Raw genomic sequence first — 24,646 nt, forward strand, 5'->3', positions numbered from 1 at the left:
ATCAGTAGGAATAAGAAAATAAAAAAAAGGAATGTGGAAATAATTCAATGGAGACTAAAAAGACAAAAGATCAATGAAAATAAGAGCTGGGAGCCTGGGTGACTCAGCTCAGGTCATGATCTCAGGTTTGGGCTCTCTGCTCAGTGGGGAGCCTGCTTCCCCCTCCCTCCCTGCCTGCTCTCTGCCTACTTGTGATCTCTCTCTCTCTGTCAAATAAATAAATAAAATCCTTTTTAAAATTAAAAAAAGGAGATGTGGTTCATATATACAATGGAATATTACTCCACCTTCAGAAACGATGAATACTTACCATTTGCATGGACATGGATGGAACTGGAGGGGATTATGCTAAGTGAAATAAGTCAAGCAGAGAAAGACAGTTATCATACGGTTTCACTCATATGTGGAATATAAGGAATAACACAGAGGATCATAGGGACAGGGTGGGAAACGTGAATGGGAAGATATCTGAGAAGGAAAACCATATGAGACTCTGGACTCTGGGAAATAAATTGAGGGGTGCAGAAAGGGAAGTGAGTGGGGGGATGGGATAACTGGGTGATGGGCATGAAAGAGGGCATGTGTGGTGATAAGCACTGGCTGTTGTACTCTGTGAATCATGGAAGTAATTGAATCATGAATAATGAATCATCGAACACTACATCAAAAACTAACAATGTGGGGAACCTGGGTGGATCAGTGGTTTAAAGCCTCTGCCTTCGGCTCAGGTCATGGTCCCAGGACCCTGGGATCGAGCCCCGCATAGGGCTTTCTTTAGCCTGCTTCCCTTCCTCTCTCTCTGCCTGCCTCTCTGCCTACTTGTGATCTCTGTCTGTCAAATAAATAAATAAATAAAATCTTTAAAAAATATATATCAATGTATTATACCTTGCCTAATTGAATTTAAATTTTTAAAAATGAGGAACTTTTAAAAAAGGAATGAAAGATGATCCATGATGATGAATACCACAAAAATACAAAAGATCATCCGAGTACTATGAGCAAGTAGAGGCCAACACACTGGACAACCTAGAAGAAATGGGTAAGTCCCTACCAACAACCTAGAAAGACAGAACCATGAAAGGGAAAAAATCTGAACAGACTGATCACTAGTAAAAAAGATTGATTTAGGGGCACCTGGGTGGCTCAGTGGGTTAAAGCCTCTGCCTTTGGCTCAGGTCATGATCCCAGGATCCTGGGATCGAGCCCCGCATCGGGCTCTGCTCAGCAAGGAGCCTGCTTCCCTTTCTCTCTCTGCCTGCCTCTCTGCCTACTTGTGATCTCTGGCTGTCTAATAAATAAATTTTTTAAAAAAAGATTGATTTGATAATCAAAAACCTCCCAAGAAATAGAGGTCCAAGACCGAAAAGTTTCACTGAGGAGTTTAGCCAGACAGTAGAAGAATTAATACAAATCCTTCACAAACTCTTTAAAAAATAGAAGAGGAGGGCATCCATTCAAACTCGTTTTAGGAACTAAGCACTATCCTGCTACCGAAACAATTCAAGAAAAGGATTCCAGAAACATACAAGAAAAGGAAATGCCAATATCCCTCATGAACATAGATGTCAAAATCCTCAAGAAATTAATCAGCAAATCGAATTCAACAATACATCAGGAGAATCCCACAACATGATCCACTGGGATTTTTCACAGTGAGGCAAGGACGATTCCACATCTGCACATCTACCAATGGGTACACCACCTCAACAAAATAAAAAATAAAATCATATGATTGTTACAATAGATGCAGAAAGAAGTTCTCACAAATCTGGGTATTGGGGGAACATTCCTCAACACAATAAAGGCTCTATATGTTGCATGGAGCACTGGGTGTGGTACATAAACAATGAATTCTGGAACACTGAAAAGAAATTTTTAAAATAAATAAATAATTTTTAAAGGCCCTATATGAAAGGCCCATAGCTGATACCATACTCAAGAGTGAAAAGCTGAAAACTTTTCCACTACGACCAAGAACAAGACAACGATCGCCACTTTCATTCAACACAGCACTGAAATTCCAAGACAAAACATTTAGACCAAAAAAATTTCTGAAATCCAAATAGGAAAAGAAAACAGTCACTATTTGCAGATGACAGGATACTACAAATAGAAATCCCTAATGATTCCACCAAAAAAACTGTTAGAGAAAACAAATTCAGTAAAGCTGCAGGATACAAAGTTGACATACAGAGACCTATTGCATTTCTTCTTTTAAAAGATTTTATTTATTTCTTTGACAGAGGAAGCATGAGCACAGTCAGGGGGAGCAACAGAGGGAGAGAGAAAAGCAGGCTCCCCACTGAGCAGGGAGCCCGATAAGGAGCTCCATCCCAGGACCCCAGAATCATGACCTGACCTGAAGGCAGATGCTTCACCAACAGAACCACCCAGGTGCCCCAACTTGTTGTGTTTCTATATACTGAAGACAAACTTTCACAAAAAGAAACTAAGAAAGCAATGCCATTTACAATTGCATGGAGAAAAAATACCTAGGAATAAGAGTAACCAAGAATAAGAAAGACCTGGTACACTGAACACATGGTGGAAAATAAAGGAAGTGCATGTGTGCATTGGGGTGGGGAGAAATGCGTGGGTCAAAGAAATGGAAGATGACACAAATAAACAGAAGCGTATGCCATTCTCATTAACTGGACATTAACATGTTCCTCATAGCCAAAGCAATCTAGAGATGTGATAAAATCCCTATCCGAATCCCAATGACATTATTCAAAGAAATAGAAGACAATTCTAAAATTCATATGGATTCACAAAATCCATATACCCAAATACCCAAAGCAATCTGGGGAAAGAAAGCTGCAGTCGCCACACTCCCAGATTTCAAACTAGAATACAATGTTATAATCATCAAAACCGAATGGTACTGGCATAAACACACACACACAGAATAGAATCGAACAAAATAGAAATCTCAGAAACTAACCCACATGTATATAGTCTTAAGTTACAACACAGGAGCAGAAAATGTACAATGCGGAGGGGACTTTCTCTTCAGTGAATGAAACTGAAAAAACTGGACACTGAATGCAGAAGAATGTAACTAGATCACAACACCGCACACAGAAATTTTAAACGGATGAATGACTTGAACATAAGACCTGAATCCATAAGCCTCCAAGAAGAAAACACACGTAGTAAGTTTCTTCACATTGGTTTTGGCAAAGTCTTCAGATCAGACATCAAAAGCAAAGGCAACAAAGGCAAAAATAAGCAAGTGGAACAACATCAAACTGAAATCTTCTTCACGGCAAAAGAAACCAACAAAAACTTAAAAGGCAACCCACCCAGTGACAAAATCATCTGTAAATCATACATGTGAGAAGAGGCTAATATCCAAAATACACAAAACACACATACAAATCTAAACAAAAACTAAATAAAAAACGGGAAGAATATGTGAATAGATACTTTCCAATGATAACATACATGTGGGAAACAGACACAGAAAAAGTTGTTCAGCATCACTAATCGTCATCAGGGAACTGTAAGTCAAAACAGGAGTTAGCTGTCACAACTTTTGGAACGGCATTTGTCCCAGAGACAGATACCAGGTGTGGTCAAGCATGTGTAGATGAGGGACCCAATGGGCTGTTGGTGGGAATGTACATTGGTGCAGCCACAGTGGCAAACAGTAGGGAGGTTCCTGAAAATAATAAACACAACTACCATGAGACCCAGTAATTGCTCTATCGAATTTTTTTTGAAACCACAAAAACACTCCCTCAAAAAGAGAGATGCACTCCCAAGTTCACTGGAGCATCGTTCACAATAACCAGTCACGGAAACAAACCTTGAGAACATTATGCTAAGGAACGTAGACACAGAACGACAAACCAGATGCTCTCATGTCCAGTCCACATGGAAACAAAAACATAATGAACACATACATACTGAAAACAAATTGGTGGTTGCCAGATTCAGGGAAGTTGGGGGCGGGAAACAGATGAAGGTGGTCAAAGGCGCAATGTTTGAGTGATAAAATCTGCAAGTCATGAAATGTTCTGTGTCACAGAGAGACTAAAGCTAACCCTGCGGGAGGGGTCCAGGTTCCCCTGTTCTTTGAAAGTACATTTTTCCTAGGAAACCTTTCCTAGCAGAAATTGTGTAAAGAAGTAATTACCATTAAATTGTACAGAAAAATTAGTGAGTATGATCGGACTCTAAAAATTTCTTCTCCTTGGCCTTTCTTCAGCCTCAGGACACAACTTCCTAATGGATACCCAAGAGAAATGGAGATAAAGCACAACGGATGCTCACAGCCACGATTCAAAGCACTGGTGGCTGGATATGGAGAGCACTGCCCAGGAAGGAGCTGGTTGGGGTGCACGCTGCCTCTGTAGGGGTTCCCCACAAAACAGGTGCTGAACGCAATGTCCACTCTTTGACTTTTTTCATAAGAGGGAAATCCTCTTCAGGTTTCTTCCTGCTACTGAAGCTGGGTGAAAACGTAGATCTTTCAAAAGAGCCAAGTGTCTTACCATGAACTTTGAAAGTGGGGGAGACTTGTACTTGAAAGTTGCTGAGGGGGCAGAAGCTCAGAGTTCTCCCAGACACGAACATCGGCAGGTCCACTGTGAAAGGTACTTTCCTCAGCATGTGGAACACAGACTCCCTCCTACTCCCAGAAACCTCCTCCTTCCCCTCACTTGGGGCAACCAACAAGAGCTGGGAGTTCTCTCAATTCCTCCTTTCTCCCATTCCCAATATCCAGGCCATCAGCAAATCTTGTGAACTCCGTCTTCAAAATGTACCCAGAATAGGATTAACCACTCCTTCCAAGGCCACCCATCTCTTGCCTATCTCTTGCCTGAGTTCCTAGAAAAGCTTCATTATTGACCTCCCTTGTCTATCCTCAACACTGTGTTATCTACTCTCAACACTGTAGCCAGGATGGCCCAGTGAAACAAGGTCCCATGGGGTCACAGCCCTGTAATGGCTTTCTGTCACCCTACTGTCACCTCCTGGAGGTCACGTCCTAAGCTGCCTCCTGTGGCCACAGGGCCTTCTTGCTGCTCCTGGACATACCTGGTATGCTCCGTCCCAGGGCTTTTGCACATGCTTTTCCTTCCATTTAGAATGCTCTTGATGTGATATCAGTCACCTTCTTTAGATCTTGATTCAAGTATCACCTTCCTAGGGAAATACCACCTTCCCCCATGTGAACATCGACCACCACCCCACCTCCCTTTCATCACCCCTGCCCTGCCTCCTGCTTTATATTTCCAGAGCAGTTATCACAACCACCAGTCCATCTTGGAAAGGGAGAAACAGAGGCCTACATGGATGGCTTCACTTCTGACTCACTCCAATTTCCTACTCCAGAGCCCTGGGGGAAAAGGTGACCAAAGCTCTTGCACAGTCAGGATGCCTGGGCCAAGGAGTCCACCTAATGCACCCTCCACACCATCAGGGAGATGAGCCATAAGGGGAATCCACTTGCACATGAAACCTGAAACCAGACACCTTCCTCGATTACAGGTGAGCACACACACTTCCTCCCCTTGCCTGATGAGCTAACCTGAGAGAGCTGAGCAGAAAAGCATCCCAGGGCCTCAATCTCCCTCTGGTCCACGTCCTGGGAAACAGACATCTCTCCTCCCTACACCAGCTACCTGTGACCGACATCCAGCATCCTCCTGTGGTCAGGCAGAGTGCTGCACCTATCCCTCTTTCCTGGGATGTCATGACAAACCAGACTTTGGTGCACAGTTTTCCGGAAGGAACCTGCAGCAGCAGCAGCAGCAGGCTTCCCAGGTTTGGCCTCAGTCGTGCACATCAGGCCCCAAGCGGAACAGAGCTTCCTGGAGGCTGGTGTGCTGTGTGCCCTTCGAACCGAATAGCAGGAGCTGAGATTTCAGTTCCAAATGAAAACTGGCCTCTTCCGCATAGCACAGGAAAGTGGAGGATCTCTCAGGTGTGTGGCTTTGGAAGAAGTTCTTCTGCTGGTTGAATTCATAGACACCAGGCAGAGGACACCTGCTGCACCTCATCTGAGAAAGCAAGGGGCACCGGGGCAGGATCAATAAAGTTGCCTGTGGACTGCTTCCCACCAACCACCCTGCTGAGCCGAGGGCATGAGAACCAAAGAGAAAGTAACGATAGTGGTGCATCTGCAGCAGTAGGGCTGGCCAGGGAGCAGAGCCCTGTCCCTGGAGCAGGATGGCCTGCCCTCAAGAGTGGTGGTCCACCACCATGGCCTCACGATCTCCCAGATATCTGATCTGACAATGCTTCCAGGCTCAGACCTGCTCACATGATGAGTCATAAGATCCAGAGACTACTTTCCACCCCGGCTCAATGCTACTCACAGAGAAGCAAACTCCAGCCTCAGAAATGTATTCATCATTAGCCCTGGAATTCCCTGAGTTTGTCTACACTGGCCCACCCAGGTGTCCCATGCGATCATTCCTCAAGTGCCCTAGGGTTCCAAGCCACTTTCAAGCTGCCTGTAGTGAGTGTGAACCTTTAATTGATGAATGCAATAAATAAATAAATTAAAATGGAGTAGGCCTCCCCTACTCCAACTAAAAGTAAACAGGTAAAAACATTCATAGCAAGCATGGCAAGTACGCCTAGACCAATGTGTGTGTAGTGATAAGACTAATGTGTGTGCAGATTAACGTAGAGCAATAAGTTGTAAATATTTTGACCAGTGAAATGATGTTGCAAAAATGTTGCAAAAACACGTTTACGTGTGTGTGTATATTTGTGGAGTGTAAGCATATGAAAAACAAGTGATGTAATATGTTCATGAAGGAGACTTAGCACAGCATATAAGAGAGGCATCGGGTTGGACTGAGGCGAAGCGAGTTCCCTGTCGGGAGAACATCGTCGCCGGTGCTGCCGACGCCCCGACAGTCTCGTTGCCGACCACTCGCTGGTTCTTAGTCGCAACTTCTGCGGTGACCTCTCTGTCTAGATTGTGAGGCGACGTCTCCTTCATCGTGACAACTTGACGAGCTGCCAAACCGCGATGATTGCGGTGCGGACCTCGTCCCAATAAATATCAAGTGAGTGACATCTTCCAAATCTCTCTTCATTCTTATAAGCCGCGACCTCCCGGCGGGACGCAGGGGCTTGCTCGCGACACTGCCCTCATCAAGGCAGGAACTGGTCCGAGTAGAAAGACCAGCCAAGTGACTCTGTGTGCTGGAAACTTGGACAACATCCTCCCTGTACACCAACACTTCCAAGTCCAAGCTTCAAACCTTCGCTCACTGTGCACTGAGGACCGTGTCAGCATGAACACTGCTCTTCCAAATCTCTTATCTCCCATTTCTTCAAATCAGAAACCAGGCTCCAGTCTCCACTTCCTTTTCCCTTCAGAGAAGTAAGGAAAAGGACAGAATAAAACACTACCTGTGTGGGGCACCTGGGTGTCCCAGTGGGTTAAGCCTCTGCCTAAGCTGAAGCTTGGGTCCTCTCTCAGCATCCTGGGATCGAGCCCCGCATCGGGCTCTCTGCTCAGCAGGGAACCTGCTTCCCCCTCTCTCTGCCTCCTGCTCGGCCTACTTGTGACGTCTCTCCCTCTGTGTCAAATAAAATCTTGTAAAAAACACACACGCACGCAAGATGGTGAAGTAACAGGCTGAGACAACATCAGTAGCAGGAGACCAGCTAGACAGCTTGTCCAACCATTGCGAACACCTAGAAACCCAACAGGAGATCGGAGAGAAGAAGAGCAACAATTCTAGAAACAGAACACCGACCGCTTTCGACAGGTAGGACCGGCGGACACGTGACTCCAAAGCACAGGACCTAGACCGCGGGGGAGGGGCAGCTCCCGGCGAGCGGCGGAGCCGGAGCACAAAACGGGACTTTTACAAGTCGGTGCCGCGGAGGGACGTCGCTCCAGAGGCTGAACCGGGGCGAGCCCCCGCGGGGTCGGCGTGGCCCCAGGTCCCGCGGGGTCGCAGAAGGATCGGGGTGTCTGAGTGCCGCAGCGCTCGCGGGTACTGGAGCGGGAAGCCGGCTGCGGAGACGGAGCCGACCGTGAGCTCGCCGCTCGGGCTCACCTTGACCGGCCGCAGGCTCGGAGGGCTCGGAGCGCGGCGGAGCCCAGGCGGACCGGAGGGATTGAGCGCTTTTCTCCGAGGGCGCACTGGGGAGCCCTAACCCTAACCCTAACCCTCTCGCTGCTCCGCCGGAGCCCGGGGCCGCCAGCTTCATGCCCGCCCTCCGGAACTCCACCGACTCCGGGAACAAAAGCTCCTGAAAGCAAAGCCGAGCGGTCCCTCAGCCCGGCCCCGGGTAAGGGCGGTGCGATTCCGCCCCGGGCAAAGGCACTTGGGAATCACTGCAACAGGCCCCTCCCCAGAAGATCAATAAGAAATCCAGCCAAGACCGAGCTCACTTACCAAGGAGAACAGCGGAATTCCAGAGAGGAAAAAGCAAAGCACAGAATTCATGGCTTTCTCCCCATGATTTAGTCTTGCAGTTAATTAATTTTTTAAAATTTTCTTTTTTTTTCTTCTGCTATTTTTTTTAACTTTTACCCTTTCCTCTTTTAACGTTTTTTAACTAGTTTATCTTAACAATACTTTCATTAAAAAAGATAATCATAATCTTTTTTTTAAGATTTTATTTATTTGACAGATAAAGATCACAAGTAGGCAGAGAGAAAGAGGAGGAAGCAGGCTCTCTGCCAAGCAGAGAGCCCGATGCAGGGCTCGATCCCAGGACCCTGGGATCATGACCTGAGCCAAAGGCAGAGGCTTTAACCCAATGAGCCACCCAAAATTAAATGGGTGACCCTGTTCTAGTCACCAGTCTAATACATATATATTTTTAATCCAGCTTCCAGGCCCCCAACTGGGGAAGCTCCTGCAGGATCCTGACAGGCTATGACCACCAACCCCAGGGCATGAGGCACGGTGCTGAAGTTGAAGGACTACTCTGAAGTTTGTTGCCACCACACCTGTGCCTGGGGGAACAGGGACCTGGAGGACCCTCCTGCACAATCCTGACAGCTTATTGCCACCATCCGTGAGGGACACAGGGAACAATGCTAAAATTAGGAGATGCCTCTGGGGCTGTTTCCACTACACCTGTGCCTGGGGCGGGAGACAGGAACCTGGAGGACCCACCTGCATTATCCTTACAGGCCATTACCACCATCTCCAAGGGACACAGGGCACAATGCTGAAGTTGGGGGATGGCTCTGAGGCTTGGTGCTGCCACAATTGTGCCTGAACAGGGGGACCCTGCTGACCTGGAGGTGCTGCTCAAGGTCCATTACCTGCACTGTGTCAGGGACCGGGGTGCCGCCCACTGACGTGGGGACTGTGTGCCATCCTTACATGCAGTCTTCCAGGGGAACACTGGGAAACCTGAAATGTCCACAACTCATCCCGCAAAACCAGGGGTGAGTGGGCGTCCTAGAGTTCAAGGATCTGGGGGGTATGGCCAATTAACGGATATAGGGCAGAAGGGACTTTCAAGGGAAAAAGGAGAACTCACCTGAGTTCCCAGGATTAGCTCATTCCATGCCCCCTTCCAGTACCCCCACTTCCCACGTGGAGCTCCACCTGGGTCCCCACCCCAGCCCCCAGCGTGTACTCACCCACCAGGGAGCCCCCACAGGTCAATCTCGCCTTCTCCTGCCTCACTGCTGTATCCAGGGGCAGCTGGGGGCCCACCCACAGAGAGGTAGCTCCACCCCCACACGGTGACTGGTCAGGGAGGGTGGTGCCCCAAGCCCATTGGTTGCTACACCTGCCTGCATCCAAGCACCAGAACTTACACCGGTGCCTCCCTGTAACTGCAGGTGGTCCTGGAGGCCCTTCCCACCTGTACAGCTGGCTGCAGCTGGCTGGGCCGCACAGGCATTGGCGGAGTTTGGGGCGGGTCCCCCACAAGCAGGGCCCCTTCCCCGGATTCCTCTAGCTGCAGACCACCCTCAGAGCCTTGCCCCTTCTCTTCCTGCACCAACACTTCCTGAGGAGTTGTGCCTGACTCCTGACAAGGTCAGCTATTCTCAGACCTTCTGAGGCTTGGGCTTCAGGAAATGCAAGGTTTCCCACATTTCCAAGACAATTTTAAGACCCAAATAGTAATGCTCCAAGTGAGAAGAACTTCATTTTCTGGTCTCACCCATGGAGTGGATAGTGCTTCTTAGACCTTCAAAGCACCCTTCTAGGATGAGCCCATTTGTGATGGAATATATATTCCCAATTAAAACTCTTCAGAGTGTAGGGATAGAGGAACATTCCTCAATTTCATAAAAAACACCTATGAAAAGTCCATGGCACATGTCATTCTCAATGAGGAAAAGCGGAGAGCTTTTCCCTTAAGCTCAGGAACACAACAAAGATGCCCCATTCTTGCCACTATTTTTCAACATAGTACTAGAAGTCCTAGCATCAGCAATCAGAAAACAACAAGAAATAGAAAGCATTCAAACTGACAAAAGAAGTCAAACTCTCTCTCTTCACAGATGACATGACACTATATGTAGAAAATCCAAAAGACTCCACCCCCATATTACTAGAACTCATACAGCCTTCAGTCATGTGGCAGAATACAAAATCAATGCACAGAAATCAGTTGCTTTTCTATACACTAACAATGTAACTGTAGAAAGAGAAATTAGGGAATCAATTCCATTTACAACAGCGCCAAAAACCATAAGATACCTAGGAATAGACCTAACCAAAGAGGTAAAGGCTATATACTCTAGAAACTACAGAACACTTATGAAAGTAAGTGCTGAGGAAGACACAAAGAGATGGAAAAAATATTGAATGTTCATGGGTTAGAAGAATAAACATTGTCAAAATATCTATGCTGCCCAGGACAATCTACAAGTTCAATGTCATCCCTAGCAAAACACCATTGGCATTTTTCAAAGAGCTGGAACAAACAGGAACCAGAGAAGACTCCACATAACAAGGGAAAGGTTGAAAAAGAAAACCAACTCTGGGATCATCACATCACGATGCCTGACTTCAAGCTGTATTACAAAGCTGTGAGCATCAAGACAGCATGGTATTGGCACAAAAACAGAACATAAGGGCGCCTGGGTGGCTCAGTGGGTTAAGCCGCTGCCTTCGGCTCAGGTCATGATCTCGGGGTCCCGGGATCGAGTCCCGCATCGGGCTCTCTGCTCAGCGGGGAGCCTGCTTCCTCCTCTCTCTCTCTCTCTGCCTGCCTCTCTGCCTACTTGTGATCTCTGTCTGTCAAATGAATAAATAAAATCTTTAAAAAAAAAAAAAACAGAACATAAATCAATGGGACAGAGTAGAGAACCCAAAAATGGATCCTCAACTCTATGGTAAACCCATCTTTGGCAAATCAGGAATGAATATCCAGTGGAAAAAGAACAGTCTCTTAAACAAACGGTGCTGGGAAAATTGGACATCCACATGCAGAAGAATGAAACTGGACCATTCTGTTACACCATACACAAAGATAAACTCAAAATGGATGAAAGACCACAATGTGAGACAGGAATCCATCAAATTCCTAGAGGAGAACATAGGCAGTAACCTCTTTGACCTCAGCCACGGCAACTTCTTTCAAGACACGTCTCTAAGGGCACCTGGGTGACTCGGTCATTAAACGTCTGCCTTCAGCTCAGGTCATGATCCCAGATTCCTGGGATCAAGCCCCACATAAGATACCCTGTTCAGCAGGAGGCCTGCTTCTCCCTTTCCCACTCCCCTTGCTTGTGTTCCCTCTCTCCCTGTGTCTTTCTCTGTCTAATAAATAATTTAAAATCTTAAAAGAAAAAGACATGTCAAAGGAAACAAAAAAAGAAATAAATTTTGGGGACATCATCAATATGAAAAGCTTCTGCACAACAAAGGAAACAGTCAACAAAACTAAGAGACAACCCATGGAATGAGAGAAGATATTTGCAAATGGCATTACAGATAAAGGGCTCGTATCCAAGATCTATAAAGAATTTATCAAACTCAACACCCAAAAAAACAAATAATGAAGTCAAGAAATGGACAGAAGACATGAACAGACACTTCTCCAAAGAAGACATACAAATGGCCAAAAGACAGATGAAAAAGTGCTCCACATCACTAGCCATCAGGGAAATTCAAGTCAAAACCACAATGAGGTGCCACCACATTCTAACACCAGTTAGAATGGCAAAAATTAACAAGACAGGAAACAACAAATGTTGGCAAGAATGTGGAGAAAGGGGAACCCTCTTACACTCCTGGTGGGAGTGAAAGCTGGTACAGCCACCTTAGAAAACAGTATGGAGGTACCTCAGACATTAAAAATAGAGCTACCCTACAACCGACCGATTGCACTACTGGCTATTTACCTAAACATATAGATGGAATGAAAAGAAGGGACATGTGCACCCCAATGTTCATAGCAGCGATGTCCACAATAGCCAAACTGTGGAAGGAGTCAAAATGCCCTTCAACAGATGAACGGATAAAGAATATATGGTCCATGTCTATGATGGAATATCACCCAGCCATCAGAAAGGATGAATACCCACCATTTGCATCAACATGGGTAGAACTGGAGGGGGTTATGCTGAGTGAAGTAAGTCAACCAGAGAAAGACAATTATCATACAGTTTTACTCATATGAGGAACGTAAGGAATAACATGGAGGACCATAGGGCAAGGGAGGGAAAATGAGTGGGAAGAAATCAGAGAGGGAGACAAACCATGAGAGACCTTGGATTCTGGAAACCAAACTGAGGCTTAGAGAAGGGAGGGGAATGGGATACCACAGTGATGGGTATTAAGAAGGGCACGAGTTGTGATGACTCTGGGTGTTATACACAACTAATGAATCATTGAACACTACATTGAAATCTAATGTACTATATGTGGCTAACTGAGCATAATAAATAAATAAATGTGCTTTCTACGTGAAAAACAAATAACAATGGGAAAAGAAGTTCAGATTTGTAAGATATAATGTTCAGATTGTATGATGAAATGCTCTCAAGATCTGTTTCACAGCAGTGTAAACACACTTACCACTGCCAACTTTATACTGAAAATGCTTAAAATGGCAAAATCAATGTTCAATTCTTTATAATTTTTTTAAAGTACATTCTGTATGATGCCATTTTTATATTTTACTCATTTATTTCAGAGAGAGAGTGTGTGGCATGAGAGTGGTGGGAGAGGCAGGAGGGGGAAGGGAGAATCATGAGCCCAAACTGCACTGAACACAGACCCTACACTGGGCTCGATCCCACATCCTGAGCCAAAATCAAGACTCCGTGGCTTAATTGAGGCACCATCCACCCCCACAAGCACTGGCGTTGTTTACTCCGCTATCTCCACCACCGCTGTGTTAAACTCTGTTGGAAATACATCTATGAGGGGCACCTGGGTGGTTCAGTGGGTTAAAGCCTCTGCCTTCAGCTCAGGTCATGGTCCCAGAGTCCTGGGATCAAGCCCCCTATTGGGCTCTCTGCTCAGCAGGAAGCCTACTTCTCCCCACCCCCCAAACCTGCCCCTCTACCTACTAGTGATCTGTCTGTCAAATAAATTAATTAATCTTTTAAAAAAATACATCTATGAAAAACTGTGCCAGAGCTTCCAGGGGTGAGTCGGAGTATAAGCACTGCCAGGTGACGGGTGCCCCTGTGGCCTAGGAAGGATGCTGCTCACCATTCTCCCAGACAGGGGAGTCCATCACTCTTCTCTCCGGGGGAACTGCAGGAGACCCTCTGTCCTCAGGCACCTGAGCTCCACCTGACCCAGGAATTCACCTTCTCTAGCAGAGGACAGATGGGACTTCCTTCTGTGATGTGTGCAAACAGAGGGAGGCAGGGGTGGAGGCTTCTAAGCCACACCAGTCTCTCCCTTGGTCCTGAAACCAGCAGGAAGAGAGCGCTGAAGACAGAGACTCCAGGGGGATTCCCATCCAGGGAAAGGGGGTCCACTGGAGGGCACTGAAGCTGCCAGGCCCGCCGACCACAGGCCATTGGCACAGGATCACCTCTGGCACTTCCTTAGCATGCTATCCGTGTTCATGTGTGGCTAGTGATTGACCCACTGGTGCACTTCCAGAGTCAGACTGGAAAACTTCCAGTGCCTGCTCATGGGTCAGAGGACCCCACGCCCAGAGAAGCAGAGGATGTCCCTCTTTCTCCAGACCTGGAGAAGGCAGCCACCACCCTGGGGCAGGACCTGGTCCAGGCATATGTTCTTCCTGAAACCCCCACTTTCAGGGGGCATTGCTGCACCTGAGAAAGGCCCCCTCAGCCCCAGAGTCAGGAGCCGTAAGGGGCTGTCTCCCATTCTGGCCCAGGACCATGACGAGAAACAATCCTGTCTTTGAGACGACGGGTCTCCTTCAGGAGCCAGAGAGAGGACCGGCCCCTCCCCCTTCCCAAGTCCAGGACGCCCAGGACCCTGCGAGAGCTCTTCATTCAAGGAGGAGGCATGGAGAGCGTGTGTGTCTTGTCAGCCCAGCAAGTGAAAGAACCAAACCCCAGTTCTCAGGTTCTAACAGAAGCAGAATTTCAATGTCCTGCTTGGGGGCAGCCACCTCCCCTCTTACATGGCCTTGGGAGACCCCAGGGGAAGTCTTCCTTGCTCTCCTGCCCTCAGAGTGAGGAGATGACCCCGTGTTCCAGGGTCCCACCCTGTCCCACTGCTGAAGAAGAGCCACACATAGGGACCTGGTGTCAGGAGTGTGGTCTCCCAGGGGCCTGGCAGCTGCGTGGAAGGGCTGAATGGCTTGGGGAGGAGGGGTGCTCACTGGCAACACTGTGCACCATCCCCCGCAGCACTCTGCAATCCAAACTCTGTGCCCACAATAGGTCAATCACCAGCATCCCATATGTTCCTGCCACAGGAGTGATCGATCACTCAGGATCACTGCATTGCACAGAGGCAGAGAGTGAGGCCCAGAGAGGGGAGGCAAATGACTCCAGTCACAGGGCTGCTCAGCAGAGGGGCTGGAAGGCCAGCCCTCCCGAGCCACCATTAGCCCAGCCAGGGATTCCCTGAGCCCAGGGTGAGCTCTCCCCTGCCTGCCCGGCCACACACTGGCCCCTGAGCTGGATGATGGGCTGTTCTTGGCTCTGAGGGTGTTGCTGACCAACTGGGAGAGGGAGTCCCGCTGGCAGGACAGAGTGACAGTCTGAGCTAGCACAAGCCACACTCTGGTTTCCCTTCCGGAGCCTGCCTGGGAGCTGGAGTATGGGTGCCCTAGGGGCCAGCACACAACAGGGTCTGTGCAGACCAGGGAGCCATGGCCCCCAGGGAGAGTCCATTCTGCCCTCTCCCTGCTCCTGTGCCACATAACCTCTCCTCACTGTGGGACTCCAGGACCTAAAATCAGGCCCCATAGGGCTGGCGCGGCTCCAACTTGTAATGAGTTTAAAGCCTCCTGGAGCAGCAGAATTCCCTGGGGCTGGAGGGAGGACTGGCTGCAGACAAGGACTGGGCTGGGGGAAATGCGGGACCTCATGGAGGGTGAAGGATGGGGCAGGGGCCAAGTCCTGGGGTCACTGCTCATGGCTAAAAAGGGCTGAAATCCATGAGTGTCCACAGGGTCCCTCATTACGGTAACAACACGCTCACACTTGGGCATCCTGGTGGTGACCCCTCCTTCCTGCCCTCCTTCCCACCCCTCTGACTCTAGCCAGGGCTGAATCCAGGGACAGGCTAGAACTCTGTCCCAGGGCACAGCCAGGAAGACAAGCAGAAGGAGGGGAGGAGAACTGGAAGGGGTAGACTGATCTTACCCTGCTCTGACTTGGCCTCCACTGATGTTGCCAAGTCCTCTGGCTCAACCCTGCATTTAGCTGGGCCCTGTAATGGAGTCTGAATTCCAGACCAGCTGGGTGGGGGGAATTCAGGGACTTTCGCATCCCCAGATGTCCATGCGACCTGGCCTTGCACCCTGAGCCTTGCTTCCCAGGGTAGGCACGGTTCTGATGCTCAGCAGACTTCGGGGCCACAGAGCACTTGGCAGTGATGAGGGAACATGGGGGACCACTCAGGTACAGAGCCATGGGTCGCGTACATGTCCACTGCAAGGCTGGGTCATGGTACAAGTGCTGCGTGCAGGTCTCCTGGGCACACCTGGCCCTCTCGGAATGGAGGTCTGTGTGCCTGGTGCACCTTTCCTCCACCTCCACCTACCCCTGGAGGAACGGCCAGGTTCAAGCATTTCCATGTCCAACCCTCAGAGACAGTCGGGAACCTGGGCTCAAGAGAGGCAGGGACTGTCACAGGACAAAAGACGGGTACAGAGTCCAAGGAGCAGAGCTTCCCTCCAGTCCTAGGCAAGCCCTGACCCTCCCATGAGGTTTGCTTGGAGGGTGAGAGCTCCTCAGATCCTTGGGGAGAGCTACCCACCCCATCGCATGTGGGGACATGACCTCGGGCATCCCAGACAGCTAGAGGCATATGTGTTTGAGCGCGCCCATGAGTGCACGCGCACACACACACACACACACACTGCCCAGCTAAGGGTCAGAGGGGGAGACACCCTGGGAAAATGGTGGGTAACAAGGGGGAAAGAAGAAAGAGGTTGGAAACAGCTGGGCCATGGGGTCAGGGGCTTCAGGACTCCTGGCAAGGACCGAGATCCAAAGCATGGGGAGGGGAGACAGGACAGGCTGATGGTCAAGGGGTCCCCAAGGGGCCAAGGGGTTTTGCCAGGGCACTGGGTGGGGACAGGGTCTGGGGCCTGGTGTCCATCACCACCCTGGACTACTGGAAGTAGGAAAAGGTACCCCCTCCCCGTGTGAACAGGGCTACAACACCGAAGGCCTCCCCTTCCTTCTTCTATCAGTGGGGCCATAGAGACAGGGTGTCCCTAGTCTCCCACAGGCTTGTAGAAGAGCCTGTTGTCCTTGAATCTCTATCCCTGACCCACTGTGCTCCCAGTCTTGGGAAAATGCTTTGGACTCCCTCGAGGTCCTTCTGAGCAGAAGACAGCCTGGGGGATCGGGGGGCTGACCTTGTGGGCTTGCAGAATGTGGCAGAGCACTGGACCCCTGGTCTGGGGACCAAGGGCAGGACCCTCCTTGTTGCAGCCTCAGGGTCCCCACTGGGAAGAGGTTCCAGAGTCAGTGCCCTGCTCAGGGTGAGAAGGCCTTACTTAGCAATGAACCAAGCACCAACACAGGAGAGGGAAACAGGGACAAGGGAGATTTCGGAGGTTTCTCCCATCCGCCCTGGAGCCCACAGATCCTGCTCCTGGGAGACACACACGAACAGAGACAGACGCAGGCACAGGGACAAAGACAAAGACAGAGACAGACACTGAACACAGGAGAGAGGGAACCAGGAAAAGTCCCAGACTTTCCTCAATCAGCTGGGAAATGCCTGCAAAATACTTTGTCCCCTTCTCAGCCACATGGGCCGTCCACCCTGGGAGGACGGATTCGGGAATGCCCAGGGACCACTGTGGGGGCCTGGCCAGCACATGCGCAGAGACGAGGCCCTTGGACCTCCACCTAATGGGAGCCCCGGGAAGTCTGTGTCACCAAGGTCAGAATCCATGCACTGCAACCTTGCCACAGGTGATGGGACACAGGCAGGAGGGTTAGCAGATCCAGGCCCCTCAGGGCTGTGTTCCATGCCCCCGCCCAGCCCCCTGGCTCACCTGTGCCTGGCCAAGTGTGTGCACCAGCCTCCTGGGAGAGCGGGGATGGAACGTATGCAGGGCTCCTACCCCTGATGGCATCCCTAGAAGGAGAAGCCAGAACACCCCCATTGTGCAGACGGGGAGACTGGGGAGGCCCTGAGAGCCACAGGGTGTGCGCGGGCTCACGGTCCTGGGCAGGAGCAGGAGCCCGGTCTGAACCCAGCTCTGTGCCCTCCCAGCGGGGACAACAGCTGCACCCAGGCCTCCCAGGGGCTGTGGGGAGGCTGTGTGGGGGTCCCTGGATGGACAGGGCATGGGGTGGAGGGGGAGCCTTGAGCAGCTGGGGGAGGGGCGCCCTCAGGGAGCTCTGGGGGGAGCAGGAAGTCGGGTAAGGAGCCCCCAGGCATGGTGACCTCACTTCCCTGACAACACAGCCCAACGGACTTGGAACCCACGTATCCAGGCACCCAAATTCTATAGATCCCCCTCTGCCCAGCTCATCTCTGGGCAGATCCTGAAGGAAGCGACATGTTCTGGTGCTGCCTACCGAAGCCCAGAGGATGCAGGCAGAGGAGAGCTCGCCCGCCCAACACGGCCCCTCACTGGGCCGGTCGTGTCAGGCTTCCCCGACGACTCTGGCCCTTTGGCAAAAAGAATCAAAAGGTGACCCCGGGAGGCTCCGAGTCAGACAGCCCCACACCTTCTGACCGACCCGTGTAGGCCTAGGTCTCCTCCCCGTGTGTGTGTGTGTGTGTGTGTGTGTGTGTGTGTGAAGAGAGCTCATCTGGGGTGGAGACGTCCCGAGCAGGAGCAGGCTGATGAGGGGTCAGATGCCTGGTGGGCAGGTCATGTTCACACCCCAGGCTACGGCTGGCGAGGTGGGACTGGGTGTGGGGGCTGCACCCTTCTGCCCAGGGTTGATCCTGAGACCCTGCAGGGACGGGTCACTGACCCGGGTGCGGGGCTGTGCACGCACAGGTCTGCTGCGTGGGATCTGGGAGAAGCAGGGGCACTGGGCAGCAGCACGGTGGGTACGGCCGGGCAGGGCTCTGACGCCTCTTGCACACTCCCCGTCTCTGCCTTGGCAGGCCACGGATGAACGAGGAAGGAGGCGGGAAGACACGCCCTCCTCCCCGACCCCGGAGTCCCCGGTCCTGGGAAGGCCTCCGGTACCTCCCAGACCACTGCCCGCGGGACTCCACTGGACTGCGGTCCTGGACACGGAGCCCACGGAGGCCAAGTCCGAGGGTGAGAAGGCTGGGATGGGGTGCCTGTGGCTGTGTGGGGAGGGGTCGCCGCTGGGCCCCACAGGGAGAAGCCCCCACAGGCTGGTGTGGGGCCAGGAGCCCCGACTTGGCTCAGAGCACCCAGGGGGTGGACTGCAGTCGGGGAGACGTCCCCGGGAGGGTTCCTTCGTGGCTGCGGCTTCTCCGGGAGACCCCGGGCTGTGCTCGGTCTCTGCAAAGCCACAGGGAGAGGCAGGCCCGCGGGTGACCTTCTCTCCTCTCCCAGCTTCTCCAGCGGAGGAGCGAGACCCACTCCCAACTTCAGCCACTCCGGAGGGGCAGATGGTGTCTGGAGTCACTTCGGCGGGAGACCGGGAGCCCACAGGTGCCCGGGCGCCTGCCCACGGAGATGCTGATGCTGTCCAGGGAGAGCTGGCTCCTGCTCCTGCCCCCACCCCTGCTCCTGCCGCTCCCCCTTCCCCTGCCCCTGCCAGAGCGACTCCCACTTCCCCTGCCCCTGCCTGTGCTCCTGTTCTGGCCCTTGACCCAGATCCTCCCTTGGTCCCACCCCTACCCCGACCCCTCCCTGAGCCCCTGTTCCTGCCCCAGACCCAGCTCCTGCCCTTGACCTCGCACAGGCCATCACCCCTGCCCTTGCCCAAGCTCCTGCCCCTGCCCCTTCCCCTGCCCCTATCCCTTCTCCTTTCCCTGCCAGGGCCACTGCCCCGGCACCTGCTCCTGCCCCTGCCCCTGCACCTGCCCCAGACCCAAGTCCTAACCCTGTTCCTGCCCTTTCCCTTGCCCCTTCCCGTGCCCCTGCCAGGACGGCCTCCCTTTCCCCTGCCTGTGCCCCTGTTCCTGCCCCAGACCCAGCTCCTGCCCTTGACCCTGCACCGGCCATCACCCCTGCACTTGCCCCAGCTCCTGCCCGTGCCCGTTCCCCTGCTCCTATCCCTTCTCCTTTCCCTGACAGGGCCAAGGCCCCTGCACCTGCCCCGGCATGTGCCCCAGACCCAGGTCGTGCCCCTGCACCCGCCCCAGACACAGGTCCTTCACCTGTTCCTGCCCCTTGCCTTGCCCCTTCCCTCGTCCCTGCCAGGACAGCCTCCCCTTCCCCTGCCTCTGCCCCTGTTCCTGCCCCAGGCTGAAATCCTGCCCTTGACCCTGCACCGGCCATCACCTCTGCCCTTGCCCCAGCTCCTGTCCGTGCCCCTTCCCCTGTCCCTATCCCTTCACCTCTCCCTGCCAGGGCCACTGCCCCGGCACCTGCCCCTGCACCTGCCCCAGACCCAGGTCCTAACCCTGTTCCTGCCCTTTCCCTTGCCCCTTCCTGTGCCCCTGCCAGGACGGCCTCCCTTTCCCCTGCCTGTGCCCCTGTTCCTGCCCCAGACCCAGCTCCTGCCCTTGACCCTGCACCGACCATCACCCCTGCACTTGCCCCAGCTCCTGCCCCTGCCTCTTCCCCTGCTCCTATCCCTTCTCCTTTCCCTGACAGGGCCACGGCCCCTGCACCTGCCCCGGCTCATGCCCCAGACCCAGGTCCTGCCCCTGCACTTGCCCCTACACCTGACCCAGACCCGAGTCCTAACCCTGTTCTTACCCCTGACCCTGCCCCTGACCCTGCCTCTGCCCCTGCCAGGGAGGCCTCCACTATCCCTGCCGGTGCCCATGTTCCTGCCCCAGACCCAGCTCCTGCCCTTGACCCTGTACCAGTCATCACCAATGCACTTGCCTCAGTTCCTGCTCCTGCCCCTTCCCCTGCCCTTGCGTCTGCCCCTGCCCCTGTACTTTCTCTTTTCCCTGCCTGGGCCACTGCCCATGCACCTGCCCCAGACCCAGGTCCTACCCCTGTTCTTGCCCCTGGCCCTGTCCCTGCCCCTGCATCTGCCCCTGCCCCTGCCAGGAAGGCCTCCACTTTCCCTGCCTGTGCCCCTGTTCCTGCCCCAGACCCAGGCCCTTGCCCTGCGTCTTCCCCTTCAACTGCCACCATCCCTTCCCCTGGCTCTGCCAGGAACACTGCCCCTTCCCCTGGCCCTGCCTAGGCCCCTGTTCCCGCCCCAGACCCAGCTCCTGCCCTTGACCCTGAACCAGTCATCCCCAATGCACTTGCCCCAGTTCCTGCTCCTGCCCCTTCCACTGCCCCTGTGTCTGCCCCTGCCCCTGCCCCTGTCCTTTCTCCTTTCCCTGCCAGGGCCACTGCCCCTGCACCTGCCCCAGACCCAGGTCCTACCCCTGGTCTTGCCCCTGCCCCTGCCAGGAAGGCCCCCACTTTCCCTGCCTGCGCCCCTGTTCCTGCCCCAGACCCAGCCCCTGCCCCTGCGTCTTCCCCTTCAACTGCCGCCATCCCTTCCCCTGGCCCTGCCAGGACCACTGCCCCTTCCCCTACCCCTGCCTAGGCCCCTGTTCCTGCCCCAGACCCAGTCCCTCTCATTTGCTCCTGCTCCTTTCCCTGCCCTTGCCTGTGCTCCTGTTCCTGTCTCTGACCCAGCTCCTGCTCTGGATCCTGCACTGGCCTCTACTGCTGACCCTGTCCCCGCCCCTAGCCCAACCCCTGCCCCTACACCTTCTCCTGCGGGACTCCCAGACCCGCATCCAGAGCCCACAACTCTGCGGGGAGATCTCCCCATAAAAATGCCGGCAGTTCCATCCCCTGACCCCGACATCCCCCCAGAATCTCTCATGCCCTCCCCTTGTGTCCTTCCTCTCCTGTATGGAGTCACCGTTCTCGTCGCCGTCCATCTCCTGTATGCCGTGTATTATTTATTTTAAATAAAAGTTCTTGTTTTCCCTTGAACACGTCATGAGCATGAAGTGCATTCCCAACGCTGGGCCACCACGCCACGGAACATCGTTGCAGGCTATCTCCTTCCCCAAACGAGACCCTGAGCCCAAGCCCTCCTGCCCATTGTTCCCCCAGCCTGGCCCCTCGCAACCCTAAGCTGCTTTCTCTTTCTGTTCCTGCACGTGTTCTGGAGGTTTCCGGAAGTGGAATCCCTCAATAGGTGCCTTTGTGTCTGCACCTATTTTCAAAGGGCCCTTGTTTGGGGTTGGGTTGGGTTGGGCTGAGTTTGCTTTGCTTTTTGTTTCTTCTGTCTGTTTGACATAGAATTTCCCTTATTGGTTGTTGAGATGCCCAATGGGTTACAGAGGAGATGTCCTCCTAGGGACCCCTTTAGGAATTCTGGGCACAATCTCGGGGCCAAGGCCCCTGTTCCTGCTGGGACACCACAGTCGGTCCCCAGACAGGACAAGACTGTTTCCTCCTGTGGCCCACACAGAAACCAGGGAAATACAGAAAGCTGGAAGACACACCACAGAGGGCAAAAGCATCGCTCACAACCCTAGGCCAGAGAAAGGTCTCCCATGGGTCTGCTCCAATCCATGCTCCAAGTCACTGGGTCCCACAGGGACAGAGACAGGGACAGAGACCAAACACGTGCAAGTTCAAGGGGGAGGAGAGGCACACAGGCACCATGTGTCAGGAGATGCGGGAGCTCCCAGGGAAGGACTCAGGCCAAGGAAACCCTGGGGGAGGCAGTGCTGGTCACCCTCAGACTGGCAGGTGTCTGGTCTGGGGACCAGCAGCCCTGGGGAGAACGTGAGGAAGCAGAGGTCCGATGCAGGGACCCTAGAGAGAAGGCGGACAGGCACCCCTGTCTGGGACAACAGTGAGCGGCGCCCATCCCAGGCCACAGGTCCACCTATCACCTAGCAGGGCTCCGCCTGGGACTCACCCCCAGAAACTCTGGCTCGGTGGGTCACAGATGTGTTTTCAGTAGTATTGGGCACAGCAGTGGTGGAGACAGCAGGGAATGGAACAGTGTTCATGCCCAAGGAGGTGGAGGGGATCCTCATCCCAGTCCTCATGACACAATGTCCTGGGGCTACTTTCTCAGTGTTGTCTGGGGCACAGGATTGCGGCAGCCCCTCTGAGACCCCACTCCTGCCACCCTGCTCCTGGGGACATTCGTAATAGTTGAAGGAGGAGGTGGAGAGGATCCAGGATGACAGCGGGCCAAGGAGAAGGAAGGTCAGCACTGGGCGGACAGATGGACGTGCCCCAAGCTACCATCCAAGGCCTAGGCTGTGATTCCCTCAGATCTCACCCAAAATAATGGCTCCTGATGTTTGGACCAGCTTCTGGGATTTCACTCCCTCCCTCCCTACCTCATTTCTTCACTCCATCATTCATTCCCCCTTCCTTCCCCTCTACCCCTCCCTTCCCTCCCTGACTCCATCTCTCCCCTCATCCTCCCTCCCCCCCATCCTCCCCTTCCTCCTCCCTCTCTCCCCTCCCTCTATCCCTCCCTCTCTCTTTCCCTCCCTCCCATCCTCCCTCATGCCCTCCCTCATTTGGCGGAGGACCTGGGGTCCCTGCTCTGTACTGAGCACTGGGGCTTCATCAGTGAGGTCCCCTCACCCATGTGGTCACATCCACTGTGGGAGGTGACAGGGGACAGTCCTCAGGGCTCGCAGCGGTGATGAGCACCAGGAATCTGCTCCTGAAAACAGAGGCCCATTTCACTAAAAATTGTTGGAAAGACACATGCTTAGCATTTCCTTAAGAAAAATCTAGTCCTGAAAAATGATGAAAAGTAAATATATCCTACACTTCATGCACTGTGAGTTCTACTGGCCCATCCACACTGATTCCTAGAAGCAACAAAAGTAAACCATTCAATGTTGACTGGGGTTTGTGACACAACTTTTCTGACCAAATGACAGCATTTTAGCCAAAATCTGCAGGGCCTCTGAGTTTACCCAAAGGTTTCTGTGACCCTCTGACTCTTCCATCTACTTCCTGGGAAAGCTCAGTCCTGTTGCCTTCCTTGTCCTCTGCCCCTTCTAGGACACTTCCATGGACTCCCACCCCCTACCAGGGTCTCCCCGACCAGGACTCCCCATGCCCTGTGGCCTGGGGCCCAGATCCTATGCTGGGTCCCTTGAGCCTGGTGCTTTGTGCAAGGCCTGGGTGCTCCCTCTGGGGTCACTTGGCACCTCCCATGTAGTGGCCTGCACTGGGTCTCCTCTGACGAGTCTGTGAGGCCAGCCTGTGCCCATGTCGTGGGCATGGAAGCACAAGTCCAGAAGGTCCAGACGACCTGCTCCCAGTCCCAGCGTGTGGAGCCTGGGCCAAGAATGGTCCCTGAGCAGGGGATGGCTTGGGCCTAAGGAGCCTAAGGAAGGACGTAGTCCACTGAGCCCACGGGAGAGAGAGCACAGTGGGGGCCTGGTGCTCAAGCCAGCTGGAAGACCACACCCCACCCACACTGGCTCTGTCCCCAGGGCTGGAGGTCATCGGGGTATCTACCCTCCCATGCTGCAGGCTGGCAGTGACTGGCAGGGGAGGAGGCACCACTGGAGCAGGAGAGAGCCCTCTGCAGAGAGGAGGGGGCAGGGGCTCTCCCAGCAGCAGATGCACTGGGGTGGGCTGAGGGGGCATCAGGAGACAGCAGTTTCTGCAGCCGGGGTCTCCACACAGACCCCCTCCTCAGGCTCGGCACAAGCTTGTCGGGATGGCCTTTGTGCCCCAAACAAAGTCTGACTCAGGACTTCCCCTCAAGCTCCTACTCCCAATCCTTTGTATTCAGCTCAAGTGACAAGAAAGGGCCAATAATTTAGGTGGTGATGGGCGTGATTTTCTGGCCCACACTATAACACTGCTGGCATTTTAAAGATCTCAGGGCTTTAATACAAAAACAGTAGGATGCCTGGGACCATGGCAAGCTTTCTGAAACACGCCTCTGTGCCCTGCAGCCCTCCCACCCCACCAGCTCTGCTTAGATCCCTCCAGGCCACAGACCCACAGTCTTGGGTCCTCAGACAATGTGCCTTCAATAAGGTGGGGCAGCAGG

At 52.8% G+C, this 24,646-nt stretch overlaps 1 pseudogene; it reads right to left on the reverse strand.

Annotated features, from left to right (window-relative positions):
• The window catches only part of LOC122915501, a 76,385-nt pseudogene that overhangs the window by 49,818 nt on the left and 1,921 nt on the right, over positions 1-24,646 (reverse strand).

This window comes from Neovison vison, chromosome 8 (genome assembly GCF_020171115.1).
Source record: "Neovison vison isolate M4711 chromosome 8, ASM_NN_V1, whole genome shotgun sequence".
NCBI lineage: Eukaryota > Metazoa > Chordata > Mammalia > Carnivora > Mustelidae > Neogale > Neogale vison.